Raw genomic sequence first — 24,452 nt, 5'->3', positions numbered from 1 at the left:
TGCTCCTACTACTTTTTCTATAAAATTCATGTGTATACTTACAACTTAAAGCTGTAATTTTATTTTTTCGAATAATCTATTGAAGGAAATTAGTTTCCGAGAAAATGGTGATTGGTTAAAAGGATCATTTCAGTGAAATGAGTAATTCTAAAATCTGGGTAGCATCAGTAAGTATTAAATAAGTTTTAAAATTCAAAATTTGAAGAAATCTTAAAAAAAAACTGGCGACAGTAGTTTGAGGGTTCACAGCAGGTTTCTATTGGTCAATTTATCGCATTGTGGTTTACCACAATATGGATATTCTTATCCAAAAAAAAGCTCTTTTTTCGACTTTTTTTTTACAATTTCTTATTATTTCAACGTATTATACTTTCATTGAAAAAATATTTCTCAATTAAGTTTTTCAAAATAAATTATTAATAGTTTGTATTCTTTTGCATTCTTTATTACTTAAAAAGTATATTAAACATAATTAATAAATTAATTAATATTATATTATCATTTTTAATTAACTGGCGAATTTGTTTGACCATTAACCTTTTTCTACACCTCTTTTGTTCCAGGTAGGTGAATTTGGTTTAAACGTGATCATAATTCAATTTTGGTAAGTGTTTTAGAAAATTTTATTTATAACATATTATTCTTAATTTTGTATAGATATATTTTTGAATTTTGTAAAACAAAATTAATTTCACAAGGGAATAATTTCAATTCTTCTTCTTCAGGAATTAAAAATCTTAGTAATATTTAGACTGTCGGTAAAGTAACTATATAATAAATGCAAAAACCGCCATTGCAAATTATATCATTGCAATTCATTCTTCTAATTAAAAACTTTTTCAGTGATTTGCATTCAGTGATTTAAATTATTCTAAATCTGGGATTTATAATAATAATAGTATAACATTTAACTGATAGAATTAATATTTCTGTAATGTAAGTTATGGCTGTCTTAAGTTTCAATGTTTGTAGACATCTGTAATGTCCCTATTCTGTAAATGTGATTGTGAGTTTAGTTTTGGCCTTGTGGGCACGTTAAACCCAACAGTTTGCCGCTAACTATGCAATCCTATTAATATTGTTTGAATGTTGGGCTCTAGCGTAAAGGGTGTTTGTGTTTCTGGGCTGGGTTACACGCTGAGTAGCTAAGATCCCTGAAAAAAGTTACTGGAACACTTTTTTACCCCCCGGCAGGGTTTGAGCCAAAATGTAGAGAGTTGTACAATGGACCCTAGTGTAGGGTTGACTGTTCGTGGGGGGGTTAGAACGCTTAGTTGAACCCCAAAGTTCTATTGCGTTGGTCCAGAAGGCTGTTTTAGTGATTTATAATATAATCATTATAGTCTAGTAAAAAGAAGATGAATCTGTTGTCATTCAGCGTTGGTCTTTTCATTTGTGTTAATGCCACGATAGACTTTTGTCGATATCCCAGAAAGAAGTCGTTTCTCTTAATTTTAATGACTAAAATTTGCACTTTTATTTTTCTGTAGTGGTGCAGAATAGGACCCCTTTATATTATCAATGTAAGCAATAGTTACGGGTGTAAGAGGGACAGTACACACTCTAAAGAGGGGAGAAGTATAGGAGGCGAACTTTCTAATTGAAAATCATTCCCTGCGGTAGAACTGAATCAATCACGTTCTTATTCTCGTAGCAGACACGTTCAATATTTCAGTCTTAACATTGACAATCGACTCATGTGGGATCTACACACTAGACTCGAATAACTTGAACTCAACCAGAGATACCAATACTTTAGCTTTACCAATTTAGAGACTACTTCAAAACTTTTTTTTTTAATTGAAGGCGCATCAACATCTCAGGTCATTGGCGCCTGAAGCATTTTTCAGTGCATTTCCCTTCGCGGACAATATTCTCCCGTTACAGACAACACTGCACTGGACAGTGAGCTGTAAGAAGCTACCTAGGAAGGCAAAATCTAGAGCCTGCTACTGGATTCGAACCCATTACCTACCTCAGTTTTTACCTCACTATTACAAACAAGAAAATTCTATACTTTGCTCTTCGCGCTCCCATCTGGATGTAAGGATCGACACTGTACTGATCTACAAAGCGTTCAAACCTAAACCAGAACCAAACCCTCCAGTCAAAACTCCTTCTTACACTCACTGATGAACCTTTTAAGGTTAGAAATCCATACCGAAATCCTGCAAATCCCTTACCTGGCCCAGACATGCTATTTCAGATTCCTCTACAAATTACTGGTACTTTCTTAAACAGCAACTGGTCCCATCCCTCTACCTCGTCGAATCTTCGGCTGGTGGTTCCGCTGGTGACTTCGCTATTTCCTGAAAACTTGGTCAAACAATAAACAAAGCTTCCTTCGAATCCAATTTATTCGGTACCTTGCATTACCTTATTTATGATGGTCGTCATTCAGTTACTCCCATTTAAGACCTTCAAATGTTTTTGAATTTGATTTTGATGTGCTCTTGTGCAGTTATCATTTACTTGTTTCGTCGTTGTGATACGCAGTAGTGATTACATTAATTTAAAAAAAGCCTAAATCCCTTCTAACATCCTGAAGCTGACTGTTATTAATGAGGCAAGAAATAGTGATGGATAAACGTAATGTCCACAGAGAATTCATTATTTTAACGCAGAATTCTGTTAAATAGCCTTTATACTTATATCTTTAATTTTATTAACGAATATATATTATATTGTATACCTTATGTTACCTTTCCTAATCTTCCAAATGTAAAATAAATAACAAAAAGAACGTAAGATAATAACTAACAGACACACGAAGCCGTCTCGGCTATGAGTCACCCACGTGTCTCTAACAGAATATCACCCCTTCATAACTTCTCTATCCCTTATTAAACAGACAACACATGTGCCTTACTGTTACGTCATTCACCGGAAATTCATGGCAGTGGCGGAAGTAGCTGCTAGACAGAAAAACTGCTCTCCCCTCCACTTTAAATCGTTCAGATCGACTTTTTATTGCTCATTCCATGTGCAGTAGCTACTTTATGGTATTGTGTTCTTTCGGTGGTTTGTTTATATTTGTGTGCCCTGTTTTATAGTGATGTTTACTAGACTGATTGTGGAGTTTCTAATACAGGAGTCTGCAGTCTAGGAGTTGTGGAGAACAAGGACACTAGGCTGCACTGACGGTAGTTATTTATTTATTTATTATAGTTATTTATCGACGAATGATTCAAGGTTGGTCACGAATTGGAATAGTTTTGTTTTAAAAAAGCCATGTTACTTACTACTTGCCTTACAGTTCTGATAAAAAATATATCACATTCATGTTTGTTCCCAGCTAGATCTACGAGGATCGTTTGAAAAGTCCGTGCAAAAATAAAAACTACTTAATTTTTTGGGGTAAACCTTTTTTATTTTTCAACATAGTCTCCTTTTAGGCTTTTACACTTCGTCCAACGCTGCTCTAGTTTGTTGATCCCTTCCGAATAATAGGATTTGTCCAAGTCTGAAAAATAGCCATTCGTTTCTGCAATCACCTCCTCGTTTGAATAAAATCTTTTTCCCGCCAGCCATTTCTTCATATGCGGAACAAATAGTAGTCCGAGGGAGCCAAGTCTGGAGAATAGGGGGTATGTGAAACGAGTTGGAACCCTATTTCCATTAATTTTGCGACCACAACTGCTGAGGTGTGAGCTGGTGCGTTGTCGTGATGGAAAAGGACTTTTTTGTGGGCCAATCGTGGGCGTTTTTCTTGCAGCTCGGTTTTCAAACGGTCCAATAACGATGAATAATATGCACCTGTAATAGTTTTACCCTTTTCCAGATAGTCGATGAGGATTATTCCTTGCGAATCCCAAAAGACAGTCGCCATAATCTTTCCGGCCGAAGGAACGGTCTTCGCCTTGGTAACCCATTGTTTAGATTGTTCTTTGGTCTCAGGAGTGTAGTGATGTATCCATGTTTCATGCACAGTGACGAAACGACGCTTAAAGTCCTGCAGATTCTTCTGGAACAGCTGCAAACCGTCCTTGCAACACTTCACACGATTTCGTTTTTGTTCAAGCGTGAGCAATCGCGGCACCCATCTTGCGGATAGATTGTCATGTCCAAATGTTGATGCAAAATATTATGTACCCGTTCATTCGAGATGCCCACAGCACTAACAATCTCACGCACCTTCACTCTTCTGTCATCCATCACCATTTCATGGATTTTATCAATTATTTCTGGAGTAGTAACCTCAACAGGGCGTCCAGAACGTTCAGCGTCACTTGTGCCCATATGGCCACTCCGAAAATTTTGAAACCACTTATAAACTGTTCTAATCGAAGGTGCAGAGTCACCATAATGTTTATCAAGCTTCTCTTTAGTATCCTGAGGCGTTTTGCCTTTCATAAAGTAGTGTTTAATCAACACACGAAATTCTTTTTCGTCCATTTTTTGAAAATCACTCGACTTCCTCGATTCAAACGAATGCCAAACACAAAGAAATAGACCGATCTGGCTGAAACTTGGTGTGTGTTCTTCCAAGAGATGCTACTAACTAAACATAACCTCGATACGCGCCAGTAGTGCTATCTCTCTGACTTTGCACGGACTTTTCAAACGACCCTCGTATATTATAACAGATAATAGTAATATAACTTCGTAAATTTTATAGCTAGTCTCTTGAAAATAATTTAAGATCAAGTCTTTGATTTGTTTTTAAATTTGTTTTTTGTTTTTTGTATGTTAGTTTGTTTTTTATTATAAAGAGACATTTTGGTAGTAAATTGCTCTACCTGTAGTAACGTGACACTCAACTTGTGGTTTTCCATTTTTATTTTTTATTTTTTCATTAATTTTTTTCCATAATATTAGGAAACAACCTGAGACACCTGTGGTCTCGAAAAAAAAAAACACTCAGGTTACCGTTCTCAAGTTGCACAGTTTACAAAAAATTTCTCTGCACGAGCCATCTAACAAAGTGGTAACTGCTTGCCCATGAATTTTGCTTCGCCCAAGGATTATGAAGATGCAATTAATTTCCAAGAACTGTATTGTGAACTCCAATTTAAGGCGAATATGGAAGGATAATGTGACAATAGAATTAATCAAGTTATATTCCGCGATGTTCAATACCTGATACTGATGATGCCGACTGATTGTTTTTACGAGTAATTAAAAATTTCGTGAAGACATTTTTAGTTTAAAATATAGTAAATCTCGACTGACCACTAATAAATCTAACGTAACAAAGAACTAAAATGGACAAATTATTTTTATTGTTCATCTAGAAAGCAATTCTGTTCGTTAATACTCCGTATTTTATAATTCCTTCATAGATCGGATTGGGAAACGAAAAGCTTTTAATTATTAAGGGGGATTTGGTGGCCTAATGCTGCTCGCTTACTATTCCAAAATCCCTGCAATCCTCCGTTTTTGTGGATGCAGAAAGGTTGGATGATATATTGTGCTAGTGAAAGGATTATTTTTACAGAAAGCATTATATTTAGATATTGAATTTCCCGAATGGAATTTGCTAACGATTCCGTGTCTGGTTAGTTAAAAAAAAGAGAAGAATCTGGCGTGAAATACTTTAACTATTTGTTTCTGATTCAATAATCAACTTGGTAAATTAACAATTCCTTTAATTTGCAAAGCAATAAATTTACTTTAGCCTTAATTTTTGGTTGGAGATCAAAAATTAATAACTAGTTTCCTTAATATGACTTTGGTAGGAAATGAAATTGGCTGTGCTCCATCAAAGCAAGGAATGTTACAGCTAAATCATAAATTTATGACAAACAGATTGTATCCGTCACTTAAAAAGAATCATGCTGGGTTTGTTAACTGAACATTATTTTGCTAGAGCCTACTGAATCTAGACGAAAATGGCCACAGCATGTTCTGTTTTCAGAAAGAAACATTGAGCGTTAAGTCGTGTGGCGATTTCTATTATCTATCTCTTATTTTTGTTCTACTTTAATCTAGTGGCAAATAATAATAACAGAAATTTATTTTAAAAATGTTAAAGCTGAATCAAATCAACACTGGAATGTGGAGAACGTAATAGAATGGTGTTTAGGGCAGATTATACTGTGTGGATTTCTGAATTTCAGATACTAAAATTTTGAGTTAATGGGCATCCCATCTGCTAGAAAATTTAAAAAATTTGTACATGAGCAATACAATAAAAAAATCAAATGCTATGAATTTTGTAACTACTAAAATACAACACAGAACTAAGTAAGAAGTTATGTGATTTTTGGAAAATTAAGTTTGAAAAAGCTACAGTCCAAAATAATAATAATTTTGTTTTTTTCTTATTTTGTTCATTAAAAATATGTTGCTATTTATTACAATTTTTTTTTTTTTTTTTATTTGTTTATTTATTTTGCAACTGTATGCAGTACAATAAGCAAAAGAGATGAGTGATAAGGATGGCGCAAATACACATGCACGCATATGCATATCCATACACATACGCGCACATCCACGTGCGCCAAGGGCGTGATTGGAGTGAACGACGACCATCCAGTGATGGAAGCCGTTAGTTCGCCAGATTGGCAAGCTTACACAGCAACCATCCTAGGAGGTCGACGTTGTGTTGAGATGGTCGCGTGGCCACCGCCGCTTTAGTCTGCGATTAGGATTAGAAGGAAGTGTTGTGGTAGACATGTTGTGGATCAGAGGGTTGTAGTGATCTTGTAGATTTGAATGGAGTTTTGTGTATCGAGTTTGGGCTATTTCAGAAACGAGAGGAATGTTGAGATCAGAGTGTATAGTATGATTGGAGACGTAGAAGGGAGCGTTAACTATTGTTCTCAAGATTTTAGACTGTAAGGTTTGGAGTCGGTTGATGTTAGATTTTTTGGCGCTTCCGTAGAGCTGTATTCCGTACGTCCATATTGGGGCAAGTAGAGCGGTATATAGTGTTCGTTTGTTCGTCAGGGTCAGTTTTGATCGTTTGTCAAGTAGTCTTTTCAACATTTTATACCTCAGATTGAGGTCAGTTCGTTTGAGTCTCGTGTGGGGGTTCCACGTTAGTCGTTTGTCAAGATGTAGTCCGAGATATCGTACTTGGTTAGTGATTGGTATAGAAGTATTGTGGAAGGAGAGAGGAGGGAGAGTTTTCTTGTTTAGAGTGAATACTATGTATTTAGATTTCAATTCGTTCACTTTGATTCTCCACTTTTGCAGCCAAGGTTCGAGAAGATTGAGGTGAGTTTGGAGTGCACGGCATGCTATAACAGGATCTAGATGAGGAGAAAGAATTGCAGTGTCGTCGGCGAATGTGAAAGTAATTGTAGTCGGGTAAGTTGGTAAGTCAGCAGTATAGAGAATATAAAGTAAGGGGGCTAGAATGCTTCCTTGAGGAACTCCAGCGAGTATTGGAAGGATAAGAGAAGATGAAGAACCTTGTTTGACTTGGAAGAAACGGTCGGAGAGATAAGATTTAAGAATGAGGTAAAAGGTAGAAGGCAGTAGGCGTTTGAGTTTATAAAGCAGTCCCGTTATTACAATTTAAATAAAAAATTTATCGTTAAATAATTGACAAAATTATTGACAAAAAAGTAAATAAAATAGTTTATATGGTGCGTGCTAATAGAATAAATAGTTGACAGATTGAAGGAGAAAAAAATGTTGATCGAGTTCTCTCTTGGGAAACAAACTTTTCTCAAGTGTCACAAGATAAGTATGACGTGAGGAGCGTGTTGAACATCTCTGAAAACCTTAACACATATTACTTTTTTGGAAGTTTAGAAATTATGTGCTAAAATTATTTATGCAGGTTTGGAAGTTCAATATATCTTAGTATGTGATGGTTGAAGCCAAAAAGTTAGAAATATTGTTATTTTATCAAGAAAAAATAGTTGAAGAAAAAGTATTGTTATAAATCAGACATTTTATAAGTTTTTTTTTTTGAATATAGCTGTACTTGATTAATCTTTAAATGAAGATGAATACATCCAAAACGTTTAAATTTACAGCGTTCTCATCCGTGCCTTTTATTCATGCGAAACAGTGCTTCAATTCTCGTGGTAACGAATATAGTTTAGACGCATATTCGGATTTGTTCGGCCAAGAACTTACTTGGTTTATTGTAACTGAAAAGCAATTGATTTGTTGATTTGATTCCCCATCCTTTTAACAGCCACAGACACATTAATCTCAAACTCAATTTTTTGTAACTTAAACTATTTTCAAAATCGTGAATGATAATCTAAAATGAAAATTTTATCCTTAAAATAAAAATATTTAAATTATTCATAGGAATGATTTATATACATGAATCTACAGAGTATTAAATTATAATTAGGTGCATGTATTTAAATAGCAGTCATGCGGTAAATTAATTATAATTGTGAAACTGGGATCTAGGTTCAAGTATATATTAATAAGTATGTGAGTTAGAAGTCCATTACATAATGTTCTGTGTGGTCAAGAGTTCAGTCCCATATATGCGACCATGATCAATACTGACAACATCAAGTGTCCCTTACATTTTACAAATGAATAATATTACTGCAAAATCTGTTTCCAACGTTTTCACTTAATAACCTTAATTTAAATAATGCCATACATTTAAACTAAAATTTGTAATAAACTAGAGAAAATATTGCTTTTGTAACGAATAATTTTTTTTGTTTATTTTTGAGAATAATAAGTTTTCTGGCAATTTGGTAAAAAATGAATTTTTATTTAAAAAAATAAAATTAGAATGTAGAAAAAACTAGAATAATGTTGTTTTTTTATAAACATTATATTTTCTTACAAATGGTATCTTTAAAATAATCGTAATAATATCAATGGCGGAAAATGAAAACGAATGCGATAAAAAAATCAAAGAAAATTAAATCCTCGTTTGGAGTTTCCAAAATCTATTTTTTAACTTTAATTTACTGTTATAATAGATATAATTTCTTTGATTCAAGATACTAATTAATTATACATTTAATACTCTTCAATATTTTTTGTTATAACACACAATTGGCCTGAAGTTCTTGTAGCATCCTCAATCCGCAAAAAACATTTTCGCCTAAAAATAAATCAGTAAATAAAAATACAAATAAATGAAAACTCGGGAGTTCCTAAATTCTTTTCAAACATTGAATAAAGCAAAAAAATAAATAAATACATAAATATTGCAACATTAGATTGATATTTGGGGGGCAATTCTCCCCCCTTCCTTGCGCCAAAAATTAATACGAGTAAGAAGATAGCTCCTGCGTCATTTTTTTGTGGTTGGAAAGAGTCCACTATTCCGATATTGTGAAGTTAGCCCTTTTTTTTAGCCTAAAGAATCCGTTTTCTCGTTTCCTTCCTGGCTACAACATGCCCATGGTCATACAATGACTAAGGGACCCATTAGTAAACCTTCTCCCATCCCTTTATTTATTCTTGTTTGACACTAACGGCGCTATAGCAGCTTAGAACTTAATGATAATCGTCAGCTTCTTTTTAAAAAGATTTATATAATATGGATGCTCAACTTGTAGGTTGGTGATATTATTGATTATATGTGCATTCTCTTTATTGGAAGAGGGCAAAGGGACTGAATATGATTGAGGTTGAATTTTAGTGAAACCACGCAGTTCGATGCCTTAAGACCATATCGGTTTTATATAGAACTTAAACGTTGGTTTCGTTATGAATGTTAAGCAAGATCTAGAATTCTTTTAGTCGACAAGCAATTGTTCTAGATATACTATTTAAAATATTTCTTTCCAAAGTATCACAGATTTTAAGGCAATTTAGTTCATTCCCCTCTGACCGAACACTGTATCAGACACTCTACGCTGTTCAATAACGATCTGATAAATCCACGTAAAAAGGTGTACAGTTTTCCTGAAAAGAAAGATTGATACCGCATCCACTAGAGAATGATATTGCAGTCAAATTTATTAATGTATAGATTCTGCTTAAAAAAATTAAAATATTCCTAAAAGATTATTGATATTCTAATTGTTACCTATATAGTAATAATTTCATTACTTAGCGAATAGCTCCAGGGTTACTGAATACCCATGCGAAGATTCAGGGTTCGAAACCGGATGCTCTGGCCCTTGGATTTATTTTCTGCTCACTGTCCGGAGATGTAGAGTGTTGACATGAGAAGATGTCTGGAGGCTGACAGTACTCGTACACTGCTCCAGGCTCTCATGGCCATAGCGCCTTAAATAAAGAAATTTTACAAAAAAAAAAAAATCAATACATAGTTGTAAAGAATGTTAAAAAAAAGTACATCAAGTCGAAAAACACAAGAATACAAAAACATAGAAGCCGGCTGTTTTGAAACTAAACGACAGTTCAAAAAAGAATTAAGAAGAGTAACATCCTGTTTAGCGAACTCTACATGAAATAAGAGCATTGAACTTGCCTGAGACAGTATAAAAGTTTCTATCTTTAAAGAACTAGTCAAAAGTTCGTTAGTGAATCCTAGTTTATAAATTTCGACAGCTAATACTCAAGAGATGCCATCGAACTTCTATCTTTCTGGGTAGTTAGGTCCTTTCTACGCGTCACCCCCTACGTCACAAACATCATCCTTTGCTTGATCCTTTAAATTGCATTTCTATTTTAGGCAGCCCAGCCGGTTAATAGAGCACAATGGAGTTTTTTTAGTTAAATGCCCTTGCCCTACTCCACCATTACTGCAATACCATTAGTTATTTTCACCACTTTAATGTAATAAATGAGAAAAGGTATAAATAGCACATTTACCTCTTCAGCCGGTTGTCCATCGTCCTAGCTGAGATAATTTATTAAATTTATTCAAATCATTTTTTGCCATTTATTTGCTTCCAGCCGCACAATAAAGGAGAGGTTTCCTGTGCAAGAAGTTAGTTTGGGTGTTCCTTTTCTATGGTGCTGTTAGCGATTGAGATGAGAATTTTTATCTTTATAATAGTAACTCTGGCTGAGAGATATAAACTGACTTAGGAAGTAGGCGGAGAAGGTTTGGAGTAGGTTGCGGAAAAGGAGTCGGATGTGCAGGGTAGTTGAGGAGGACTAAGGCTTGCTTTGGAAAGAAGGGAGAAAGGGAACTATTGTAGCTTCGCAAGATCAATCAATGGATGATTCATGAATTATTCAGTGACTCCAGATAGGCTTCAACTTCTTCTATCCTTCCTGCCTATTCACCTGGACTCGCCAAAGCATGACTCTACTACATGTTAAATACCTATCTAAGAACCAATCCAAGACAAATTTGCCTGCAATTCCTTATTTCCGTATTATTTTTCTTTTAAATTTTAACCTTTTTTTTGTTGTTCTTTATTTTAATAGTAAATTAATGCGAATTTTATCAGGAGTGCTTTACGTCCAACTACCAAATGGACGGAGAAAACATACTTTAAAAATGAATTCTTTGATTAACCATTAAATAAAATCCAAAGCCTTAGACCGGGATTCGAACTCAGTACCACCACAATACATATTAGCTTTACAGGTCTCGCCTCTAACCGCTCGGCTACCGTGGCGTCTTATTTACATTAATGTGTTAGGTTGTTAATTTATTTAACGAAATGTAGTCTAAGATTTCCAGTTAACTTTGCTGTTAATATTGATTTGGAAGCATCCATTAGTTTGGTTAGGACCACTATGTTGACAACAATCGCAAGTTTAGCCCGGCTTGATTAAAACTTTAAAAGCATTCTCGTTAATCAAAGGTATTTAGTAAATTAAATACAAGACAAATTATTGTCTTCAATCATTCATTTGATAAGTCAAATTATTGTACAGTGTTAAGTCTAAAATCGAGATATGATTTATTTAATTTCTGGCTAAGAAAAAAAAAAAAAAATCTGGTTCGGAAAGAACAGCAATTACGTCAACAGAAATCAGCTTGTATTTTCTAAATTTATGAAACCAATAAGATACGTCAGGTACGCTTAGTGTTAGAAGTACATCGGTAAAGTCTGTTCGCCGAGAAGTTAGGTGCCCTATTTTCTCTCCCAATTTTCGACTTTCGTTTTAGATCAAGTTAGAATTTATTTGTCGCTTTAAAGATTCACCCTTTGTCTTAGAAAACAATTACAATAAATAAGGAAACACTTTCAACTCATAAGAAAAGGCATTTTACTTAGAAAGCTCGAAGTGACTTTAAAGGTTAAAATTCCCTAAGTATGCCAGGGATAAATCAGAGCCGTTAGTACAAGTATGATAGTGGTATCTCCTTTTCTAGACAAAAACTGCTCACACATTTCGCATAATTAAATGGATTTCATATTCATCATATGCTGAAATATCGATTAATTAATAACCAACTAAGGACAGATGTTGTTGGTCTAGTGGTTATAAATGTTGGATTTGTAATTGGGAGATCACTATTTCGAATTTCGCGTGTAGCTACGTTTTTAATTTGCTGGCTCCGTCTGGAAAAAGATTGGTGATTGCTACTTTTTTTCCATTTTTTTTTATACATCCAATTGTTCAGGTTGTTTCATAAAAACTAAAAATTGAAGTCTATGAAAAACCTAAACATTTATACCACTGTAAATGTAAAGTGAGCGAAGAAATTTTATTTAGATGTAATGAAATTAAATTTTTTATAATTAAAGTTTAAATGAATTTTTAACTATACGTAATTAAATGAGCTGTTTTTTCCCTTTGCCCTTTCTAATTCTTTATAAAGTTTAGCGTGCTTTCTTGCTAATAAAAATGAAAATCTCTCGCGAAGGTAAGCGGGACTTCAAGTAGCGGATAGGCGGGGGTGTTACAGTGAGAAAAATAAAGTGGAAAAGATAAGAGCTTTCCAACTTAAATATACCCAAGTTTTGAAATAAATATCACCTGAGAAAGAACGTATCTAAATAGTGGAGCTGGAAAGTGAGGAAATTCCTATTAAATGATTATTCTTTTTCTTTTTTTTATCTGGGAAATCTTATTTTCAGCTTTGTTAGCGCTGCTGTTTTTAGTTGTTTTTCAGTCAGTTTATATATCCATAATTAAAACGCCAGTCTCTCTCTTGTTACTTGGAGATTTCTGCGATGTTTGTTCCCATTGTAGCATTTCTAAGATTTGTAACCATAGTTCGCTAATAGTACAGATTCTCAAGTTTACCACCACGATGCCTAGGTGTGACGCTGTTGTGGCCGAGATTGAGTGAGGTGAGTTGATAAATATGAGAAACACAATTTATGAAAATTCATTAATTAAATTAATCGCGCAAATCGGTTTACATGTTTAGGCCCTACGTTGTTTACAAAAATGGTGTCAACAATTTTTGAAAATGCCGTTTTTATTTTCATTTTCGGCTACTTTTTTCTCGAAATTTATTAGATCTGGGTAGTTGTAAAAAAATTACTGTTATAAAGGAGGATTTGCCCTATATTTTAAAGAAAATTTAGGAGTTTTATATTTCCTAGTGAAAGAGAAAAAAAATTGTCAAAATTGGGTGTTTTTTGCCTGCACTTTTTGTCGATCACCTCGTATCCCTACGAGGTGTGGCTATTAAATAACGAGACTATTGCTGTAAAACATTTTATTTTAAATTTATACATATTTAGTTATTATCACCTTCAAAATACACCCCTCCCTTATCCCTACAACGATCCATGCGAATTTACCATTGTTCGAAACAGTGCTGGAACAGTCTTTTTCTGTGAGCTCCTGCATGAAGCGTGCTGCTTTTTCTTTCACAGCTTCAACGGACTGAAATCGTGTCCCTTTTAATGCAGATTTGACTTTGGGGAACAGATAAAAGTCACATGGGGCCAGGTCAGGCAAATAAGGTGGATGGCCTAAAACTGGGATGTTATACTTGGCTAGAAACGTCTTGACAGGCAATGCAGTGTGAGCCGGCGCGTTGCCTTGATGGAGAACCCCGTGACTTGTTCTTCCACAAATCGGGTCGTTTTTTTCCTTTCTCTTTCACGGAGTTGAGCTAGCACCTCACGGTAGTAATGTTGATTAATTATAATCGATATTTTCATCCATTTTGGACATGGAAGGGCGACCCGGGCGGTCATCATCTTTGATGTCTTTTCGGCCATCTTGGAAACGCTTGAACCACACAAAAACTCGTGCACGTGATTAACATTCGTCACCATAAACTTCTTTTATTAAAAGATAAGTTTCAGTAGCGATTTTATCAAGTTTTGATGTGAAATTTCACGACAATTCGTTGCTCTACTACATGTGTAGTATAATGTTTTCGGCAAAACGAAACTAACACCTCTTACACAAACGACGGATCCGGTGAGACAGATTTCTCTACAAACACGTTGCAGTCGAAAGAGAAGGCTTTACGCTGCACAGCTGTCGGTCGTTAAGATTTGGCGCATGCATCGTTTTTCTGTAGCAGCATCAGTCTCGTTATTTAATAGCCTACCGGACAGTTTTAATGAAAACCTACAACCTAGTACAACTAGTCTATATTCTTATATTAATTTACAATTGTAGAACTAACTATATATGGGCTAATAATTACTAATAAATGTTTATATTAATAAGAAATGAATCAGTGGTATAGAGTTGGAGTGGGCTATAGATTGTGTATTACTGAAGTATGTAAGTGGCTTCTGTAGAGGCTTCCTTCCTTAGGGAAAGGAATAGCTAAGTGGTTAACACACTGGATTCTCATGGGCAGATCCCGTGTTCGAATCCAGCTGCTGGCCTTTTTTGATTTTCATTTTCTAAATATCTCTCCCATGTCTCCTGCTTAATGGTACGATGTCTGTAAATCGCTTCCCTCTACTCCTCCCATAAAATTATCAATACTCTTTTTTTATCAAAGGTGTGGAAGCTTAATTTAAGTCTAACTTAAAGTAGAATGCGGTTTCCCTATAGTAAAATCCGTATCAGATTTTGGGAGGGGAAAAATGTTTGTAAATGTTCAGCTGTTAAATCTGTAATAGTTTGGATTCGCTGTATTCTGCACAAATGCGTTTTACTTATTAATTGATTCATAGATCGAAGATGTCGTACTGAAGAAAAGTACCTAAAAGTTCATTAAATGGCAAGTTAGCTCATTGACCCGCAAGGATAATAGAAGAAAAAATCTATTATTCTGCTGCAATGCTAATATGTATTGTTATACAGGGTTCGATTCCCAGTCTAAACCTTGGATTTTATTTTAATGTTTAATATGAGAACTTTGTAGTAAAGTATGTTTTTTAATGACTTCCGTACGCGACAACCAATCGTATTTTGGTAGTTGGACATAAAGCCTGCCTGAAAAAAATAAGGCATTACTTTACTGTTAGAGAGACTGCCTTCATCCCTTCCCACAACTGCCATAATAGGAATTCTCATGGAATAATTACCAAAAAGTGTACAGATCTACCAGTATCAAATGCAACTCCAAAGTTTGTTGGAAATCTTGAGAAGAGTATCAAGGAAAAAAGAAAAGTATCGAGGAGAAAATCAAGGAAAATTTAATTCTTTAATATTTCCTTCTTGTGGATTCTTGATTACTAATTTCCACTTCTTCACCTAGGTTAAAACTCCCCTGTACTATTATTGATGATTGGGAAATTTTTTTATTTCCATTTCTATAATATAATAAGTTTTATCAAAGTTAAAAAAAAAATATATGAGAAAAATAGAGGAATTTTGTTTGGAATGTAAGTGCCAGCAAGGAGAATCCACCAGTCGTTCGTATAGCTGGCTATACTGAATTCCCGCAGGATTCACAATATCCTGCGGACAATAAAAGAAGAAGAAGAAAAAAAACGAAGTAGTGTAAAAGTTCTTTCTCTATTTTTCCATTTTTAGATCAGCGAAACTGGCCACAAATATCCCGTGCTACATCGCCTTTTCCTTACAATTGCTTTTCTATCCACGTTATTTTATTTAATTAATTCGTTGAGTTTTTAACAGCATTCTGTCTCTGTTTTCTTTTATCAACAAATCTATTTATTCAATTTGATAGACAATCGCTTGATAGTTCTAGTAGATTATAAATAAATTTAATAAAACCTTAGCCACGCTTTTCCCCAGGACATCCTTCTGAAAATAGATCAACCTTCTGGCTTGAGCGAGCAGATCTATAGGTGTAACTCCAGCCACCGCTAAAACCGCCGGTTCAGACACCGGTCTATATGCACTAGCGATTCTAAGTGCACCCCTTTTTTGTACCATAGCCAACCGCTTACGGTACTTTTCTTTACTGAGTACATCAGCCCAGATCTTGCTACCGTACAGCAAGATGGCATTGGCAGTAGACATCAATAGGCGTCATCTGCTAGCAATAGGTCCTCCAATGTTCGCCATCAACCCGCTCAACGCGGAAGTGACTTTAGCGGCTTTCATTGCTGCATGTTTAAGCTGAGCGCCAAACGTGAGCTTTGTGTCTGAATGTACACCAAGATATACTTGACTTCGCTCTTCGTTTCCATGGCCAAGGCCCCCCCCCCCACCTGTACACGCACATTTGTGGAAATATGCCTTCTGGTTATCATTAAAACTTCAGTTTTTTCTGTGGCCAGCACCAGTCCATGAATTTCTAGCCAGAAGTGGGTGCGCCTCATGACCTGATTCAATCTTATCTGCGCATCCTCCACATCCCTCGCCACAATAATGGCGGCAATATCGTCCGCATAGCCAACCAAGAAAGAATCCGTAGGCATTTCCATAAACAGAATCCCATAATAATAATAGTAATAAAAATAATAATAATAGTAATAATAATAATAAAAAAAAAAATAATAATAATAAATAATAAATAATAATAATAATAATAGAGGGAAGGGATTAGCTATGAGGTTAGCATACTGGACTCCCACGTGGAGGTCCCGGGTTCGAATCCAGCAGCTGACCCTTAGATTTTCTCTTCCTAGGAGCTTCTTACAGCTCACTGTCCGGTGATGGACAGTGTTGTCTGTAACGAGAGAACATTGTCCGGAGGCCGGCAGTGCACTGGAAAAAGCTCCGGGCGCTAATAACCTTGGATATTAACGCGCCTTAAATCATTAAAAAAAAAAAAAAAAAAAAAAAAAAAAAAAAAATAGTAATAATAATGATCTTAAGTAAAACTAAATTTCCAAATTGGAAGAAATTTGGCTGACCAAAGTTTTACTTTTCTGAATTGATTTTTCAGTAAACTGAAATTTTCTCAAAAATAGCTCCAACAATTTATATTGAGACTATTTAATAGTAATTACAAAATATAAATCTACAACTTTAATTTGCAGTATTTTTCTCGGGAAATTTAACCGTTGGTTTGATGCCGTCTTGATTGCCTTTTTTGTAAGCACCTATCTCTTGTGAATTGATGAAGGTGTGGCTAAAATGAGTTGGAGGAAAATTTAAGGTTACATTAAATTGGAAGGTTATATTTGCAGTGTAATGTATGGTTTTATTAACTGTGATATTGCCAAGAATTAAATATTAGTTCAAATATTCCGAATTTGAAGAATATTTACGGGTTAGAACTTCAAGAATTAAGTATGAGAGGTGGGTGTGTACTCATCAGATGTATTCAATTAAAAGAAAATATGTAATAGTAACAGTAGAATTGACAGAAATTGCATCCAAAATTACGATGTAATTTTACTACACTGGTAAGTATATTATAATTGTTGGTATGGTCCATCTTATTTATTTAAAATAAAAAGAAAGAACTGCAGTTCATCAACAATTGTTATGGTATAAGAGGATCCTTAGGTAGAAGGGCATCATTGTTAATGATAGGGCAATAGGCTAGGGTTAGTGGTGAGTTGATGAATGTTTTTGTCACGCTACTGTTCGCTAGTCTGGGAAAGCAAGCCGACCATTGCTGCAGTATGTCACACTCTTTAGATACGCGTATGGAATCCTTTACTCTTGTATACAACCAAACTGACATGGTTCAGGGTTTATTCTTTTTGTTTGCCCTCTTTTACAGGGAAAGTTGTATGCTTGGCTCGTTTATACAAGAGAGAAGGAAAAAAAAAAGGGAAATCTCTTTCATCAGGGCAGTCAGTAATCTTGCCCGAAGAGATAGATGCCGCGTGATGCTGTAAAACAAACAATAGCTTTCATGCTCTGCTAATGAGCATCTACACCCACCACCGTATAAAACATTATTAAGTTTTTACCCTTATGAAAGCTTCATTGTTCGTTTAAGTTGGAGCTAACTATATGAACAGGGAGGGAGGTCATGTTACTTAAAAAGCTTTTTTTAAAAAATAAATTAATTAAAAATAAAAATAAAGCTACGAGTATTTGTTTCGCTGTACTAATTGCGCACATTTAGCTCTGTGAAACAATTTCCTTGAAAATTTACTTTTTGATGAGATGAGAAAGGTTTCTCTGTAAAGGGACACTTTAATTTAATTTACGGCCTCATTATTTCATTTAAATAACATTGAAGTCAAATTTGAGCAAATTTCAATTTTTTATGGAGATTTAATTTTGCGTAGGGTTACCATATATTTTTTACGCCAAACCGGGACAGTCAGGTAGAAATAAATAAATAGTGTAATTTGTTAGATTTTCTTTATTGTTAATAAAGTATAACTTACACTTTTATGAATATTTTGCTATTACAAATTATTAATATTATTGAGTGTCACAAAACTAAACGTATATCGTAAAAAATCACAAAAAATGTAGGTATTAAATATAAAAATATAATAAAATGCACTTGCATATTAATAGTAGTAGTCATATATGTATATTACGAGGGTCGTTTGAAAAGTCCGTGCAAAAATAAAAACTACTTAATTTTTTGGGGTAAACCTTTTTTATTTTTCAACATAGTCTCCTTTTAGGATTATACACTTCGTCCAACGCTGCTCTAGTTTGTTGATCCCTTCCGAATAATAAGATTTGTCCAAGTCTGAAAAATAGCCGTTCGTTTCTGCAATCACCTCCTCGTTTGAATAAAATCTTTTTCCCGCCAGCCATTTCTTCATATTGGGGAAGAAATAGTAGTCCGAGGGAGCCAAATCTGGAGAATAGGGGGGATGCGAAACGAGTTGGAACCCTATTTCCATTAATTTTGCGACCACAACTGCTGAGGTGTGAGCTGCTGCGTTGTCGTGATGGCAAAGGACTTTTTTGTGGGCCAATCGTGGGCGTTTTTCTTGCAGCTCGGTTTTCAAACGGTCCAATAACGATGAATAATATGCATCTGTAGTAGTTTTACCCTATTCCAGATAGTCGATGAGGATTATTCCTTGCGAATCCCAAAAGACAGTCGCCATAATCTTTCCGGCCGAAGGAACGGTCTTCGCCTTTTTTGGCGGATTTCCCCTTGGTAACCCATTGTTTAGATTGTTCTTTGGTCTCAGGAGTGTAGTGATGTATCCATGTTTCATCCACAGTGACGAAACGACGCTTAAAGTCCTGCGGATTCTTCTGGAACAGCTGCTAACCGTCCTTGCAACACTTCACACGATTTCGTTTTTGGTCAAGCGTGAGCAATCGCGGCACCCATCTTGCGGATAGCTTTGTCATGTCCAAATGTTGATGCAAAATATTATGTACCCGTTCGTTCGAGATGCCCACAGCACTAGCAATCTCACGCACCTTCACTCTTCTGTCATCCATCACCATATCATGGATTTTATCAATGATTTCTGGAGTAGTAACCTCAACAGGGCGTCCAGAACGTTCAGCGTCACTTGTGCCCATATGGCCACTCCGAAAATTTTGAAACCACTTATAAACTGTTCTAATCGAAGGTGCAGAGTCACCATAATGTTTATCAAGCTTCTCTTTAGTCTCCTGAGGCGTTTTGCCTTTCATAAAGTAGTGTTTAATCAACACACAAATTATTTTTCGTCCATTTTTTGAAAATCACTCGACTTCCTCGATTCAAACGAATGCCAAACACAAAGAAATAGACCGATCTGGCTGAAACTTGGTGGTGAGTGTTCTTCCAAGAGATGCTACTAACTAAACATAACCTCGATACGCGCCAGTGGTGCTATCTCTCTTACTTTGCACGGACTTTTCAAACGACCCTCGTATTTACTTGTACAAAAGTATTTCTCAGAAGATTGTACTTTTTTTTTAGAAAGTTTTCGTCATTTCTATTAAGTCATAAAATTTACTACATTTCTAATTTAGATTAGTTTTACAAAATAATAAGTCACCAACGTTACACTCAAGCAAACGATTTCTTTATATTTAACAAATATTTAATTTTTTTTTTTTAACCTTTAAAAACCGGTACATATATAGCAACCTGCTGGGACAGTTCCCCAGTTTAAGTGCTTAAAATTGGGACATTCCCGGCCAAACCGGGACATACGGTAACCCTAATTACGCGAGTTGCGATAAGAGCAAATCGAAACGCTAATGTCTAAACCTGTCGTTTAGATTAGATGTTTAGAGCATACGTGGGATTGGGAGAGGAGGATTTAAATTGACTTTTAAGAGCACGGTAACTCTTCTTGATTGTTTTAAGTCACAATTAGTAATGTCCTCTTTCATTGTGTTTTACGTTCTTGAGCTTGTATCGTTTTGGAATTATAAACTAGGATTTTGTTGTGCTTATTATACAGGGTGTTCATTTTAAGAAGGCTCAAATGCATTTCATGCTTAAACTTTTGATCTGATCAAAAAAATGGTAGAGGAAAAATTTGTTGTCCGCCACCTCTAGTTTCAGAATATGTGAGTTGATTTTAGATTCCTGATCACGTACGCGGCAGACGCGCGTCCAAAAGTAAGGGTTCGCAGTTGACCCCCATTTTCGTATACACGGTTTTAAAGAGTATAAAAAGTTATGAAAGAAACCGGAAACCGCAATTCGATAATTTTAAAATTAAAGGTGCTAGGCCATTTCAAAATCTGATATTTATTAATCATATTTCAATTTTTTAACTTGTTATCAAAGAGAAAGAAGAGCACGCGATTGGTCATTTTTATGTATTTTTTCATCCCCTTTATTCTGAAAATATTGCCAAAGCAGTAAAGCTAGTATTTTTCTTAATATCGGGAAATAAGTAGTTTTCCGAGTGATTTTCTAAGAAAAAACAAATGTTAAGAGCTTTAGATGTCCTCAAGGATACACAAAATGGCTAAAAATTAATTTTACATCTGTTACAAACAAGAAGGTTTAATAATTATTTGATAATTTTAGGAGATTTGCGTTTAATTACCAAAAATAATTGGAAACCTCCTGCCACATATTTAACTGATCAATATATTTCATGTAAAGGATCAAACTTATTCCTTAATTTATCAAATTAAGACAATAATTAAATAATTAATATTAATAATCTTTATTGCTTTTACAAGTCAACTCATAAGCAAGGAGTTGTGTTTCAGTTCGCACAGAAAAATAATAATAATAAATAAAATACAAAACAACAAAAAAAAATACAAAAAAAATACAAAACAAAAATACAAAGCATACAGAACTAAAAAATTATCTAATTATAAATTCGCGTCAAAAGAAAGAAAAAATAATAATAATAATTAAGTGAAAGTTATATACATAAATATGGATTTATATTAATAATAAAGTAAGTAATATTTTACAGATACATTTCAAAACTTCAAAAAATAAAAATCATACACTATTATATAATTTACATTTCAGGCTGCTCATAACAAAAAGATATATATTATTCATTTCATTCAGAGTGACAGAGGATATCAGATTTTCTAAATTTTCTGCCTCAGTTACATGTAATATATTCTTAGAAATATATTTTGATCTGAGCGCAGATAGACCCGTACAGTGGAAAAGAAAGTGGAGTAAGGTATCTGGCTGATCGGCCTGGCAGAGTTCGCAAGGTTTCTCTTCAGAAAATGTGTACCACATTTCACCACAAATAACTCGAGAGTGCCTCTTATACGCTAACCTGATCTGGCTAATTAGTCTGATTTTATTTATGTGACATTTTAATGCCAAATAACTCTCAGGTAAACCAAAGGAAGAAAGATTCCTGTACCATGGATTATAAGAGGAGTTCAACACAAATTCAATGTCTGTACTGACCAAATGGTTTCTCATTCTAGACAAAATGTCGCTTTTATATTTCTTAAAAAGAGCAGGATTCTGTTCCGACCAAACATTGTCAGCACCCAACAAATAAAAGCAGTTTCTAAGCTCGGAAACCCAGTTAAAGGGTATATTACAGTCATTTACAAAATCTAATAAACGCAAATAACATAACTTGGGGATCCTATCCATCGACATTGACAATAGTTTGGCCCACCAATTCAGCATTTTTTTAAATATTTTATACTTAAGCTGAACCCGCCCCACTTCTAATCTAACGTATGCGCTTGGGGTGGTAATTGGAAGCTTTAACAGAGATTTAAAAAAACCAATTTGACTTTTTTCCAATACCTCCAGACATTGAATGCCCCATAACTCCGATAAATACAAAAGAACACTTTCCGACAATGTATCATAAAGATAACTCTTTGTAGCCCATTCATCAGATCTGCAAGAAGCCAACAACCTAAATACGGTGCGATTTGCAGCGACGCTTCTGGCTAAGAAGTATTTACCAGACTGTTTAAATCTTCCTGACGCAAACAGAGGAATCCCCAAATAATTAACAGAACTAACTATTTCTATCCTCTCACTTTTATAAATAAAATTTGGAAATTTAGAAATTCTGCCTCCTTTATGGAATGGAAGTATAACAGTTTTTCTAGGATTGACAACCAGTGATTTCAAAGCACAATATTCTTCCAAAATACGCAGATATGATTGAGCTTCATGCCAGGTTGATGCTAAAATTGCCATATCATCCGCGTAGAGAGTCATAATTAGGTCTTTATCTTTATTAATATTGATTCCTCTGGCCCCTTTGGCTGTGAAGTATTCAACTATATCCGAAATGAACAATGAAAATAAAAGAGGACTTAAAATTTCCCCCTGCAACACGCCCCTAGTAACCAAAACTTCATCAGAGACGGAGGACTCCCCAGAGATAACAAAGGAAGCCATGGAATACATCTTACTGAGAAACCTAATAACTTTTGCGCTAACACCAATTTGAGCCAATTTAAACCACAATTTTGAATGGTCAACAGAATCAAAGGCCCTCTTTAAATCAATAAATATCCCAAAAACCTTCCTCTTCTTCAGTCTCAGTTGTACATTAACGGCCGAAATTAAACTAAAGACCGCGTCTGCACAACCTCTGCCCTTACGAAACCCCATTTGCTCTTCTGGTATGAGATCTCTAGATTCTGCCCAATTAACAAGCCTACTGTACATGATATAAGTGAATAACTTAGTAATTGCATTAAATATGGCAATTCCACGATAATTATTTGGGTCTAAACGATCCCCTTTTTTAAAAAGTAATTGCAATTTTATTTTACACCAGGATAGTGGGATATTTTCGGTTGCCCAAATATTATTAAACAAATTTAATAAATAAGCAGTCCAATTCGGGGGTAAGGCTTTGTAACACTCGTTAGGAATTGCATCCAGACCTGAAGCTTTTTTTGTCTTAGCATTATTTATACTGGCCAACACCTCCTCGAGAGTTATGTCCCCATCTAGCTCATAAACAAAATTACTTATAAAAACAAAGTCATTATTTAACGCGGGTGGAAGAATGCTACGATAAAAATTCTCCCATTCATCAATTGAAATAGGACATTTATACTGATTTTTAAATTGAATTCGTCTTATACACTCCCAAAACTGCGTCGGATTTTTAATGTTACTTATAGAATCTTTTATATTGTTATAATAAACCTCTTTATTCAATTTAATTAAATATTTATATGCTTTCTTTTTATTTATATATGTAGCTAACAAACCTTGCTCAAAATTATTTTTTTTACATTGATTATATAAAGCGCGTACTTCCTTCTTAGCAGTGATGCAATCCTTGGAGAACCAAGGTTTATGAACTTTTTTCTTCACACCCAAATTTTGTTGCTTTAATAAGTTTAAGTTAAATAAGCTACCTTGAATTGCCGAAATGAGATTATCATTAAGAGCTGTAGAAAAATCACTTGAAAAGTAAATGTTTTCTACTGAATTGATATGGTTACAAAATGAAAATGCTTTAAAAGCATTTCTATTGAAAATCCACCGAGAGTTAGTTTGCTGTGAATGTGATAATTGTGAAGCATTGTCATCTTCATCCTCCAGCAAAATGGAAATAGAACATGATAGATGATCTGAGAGATCAGAAATATTTTTAATTTGAAAACTACTTACAGGAAAAGAGAAACCAAAACTTAGCCAGACCAGGTCAACAGTGCTACATCCTTGATTACCTATATATGTAAAACTTCCAGGAAAGTCTAGGTCAGAACGGCCATTACATACAAACATTCCCAGAGACTCCATTACTTCCACTAACTTTTCTCCTCTGCCGTTAACTACTTGATCCAAAGACACTCTGTGACCCCATAGATCCTGACCTAAAGTAATACAATTATCAAATTGATTCAAATTAGCAATTCTGGCATTAAAATCGCCACCCACCATTATATCAATACCATTATACATAGAAGTCACGTTATATAACTCATTATAAAACCACTCACATATTACATCGTTATCACTACCTGGTTGCCAGTACACCAAACCAACAATTAGCTGAGTATGTTGAACATCGAGCAGGAGACAGATGAACCAGCTATTTGAGACT

General features: G+C 34.7%; 1 protein-coding gene across 5 annotated transcripts in view; it reads left to right on the top strand.

Annotated features, from left to right (window-relative positions):
* The window catches only part of LOC141456070 (irregular chiasm C-roughest protein-like), a 921,342-nt gene that overhangs the window by 432,277 nt on the left and 464,613 nt on the right, over positions 1-24,452 (top strand). The window lies entirely within an intron of this gene.

The sequence above is a fragment of the Rhodnius prolixus genome, unplaced genomic scaffold (genome assembly GCF_049639745.1).
Source record: "Rhodnius prolixus isolate KJV_2025 unplaced genomic scaffold, Rpr scaffold_4, whole genome shotgun sequence".
Taxonomy (NCBI): Eukaryota; Metazoa; Arthropoda; class Insecta; order Hemiptera; family Reduviidae; genus Rhodnius; species Rhodnius prolixus.
Note: the sequence above shows the minus strand (reverse complement) of the source record. Positions and strands in the feature narration are given on the sequence as shown.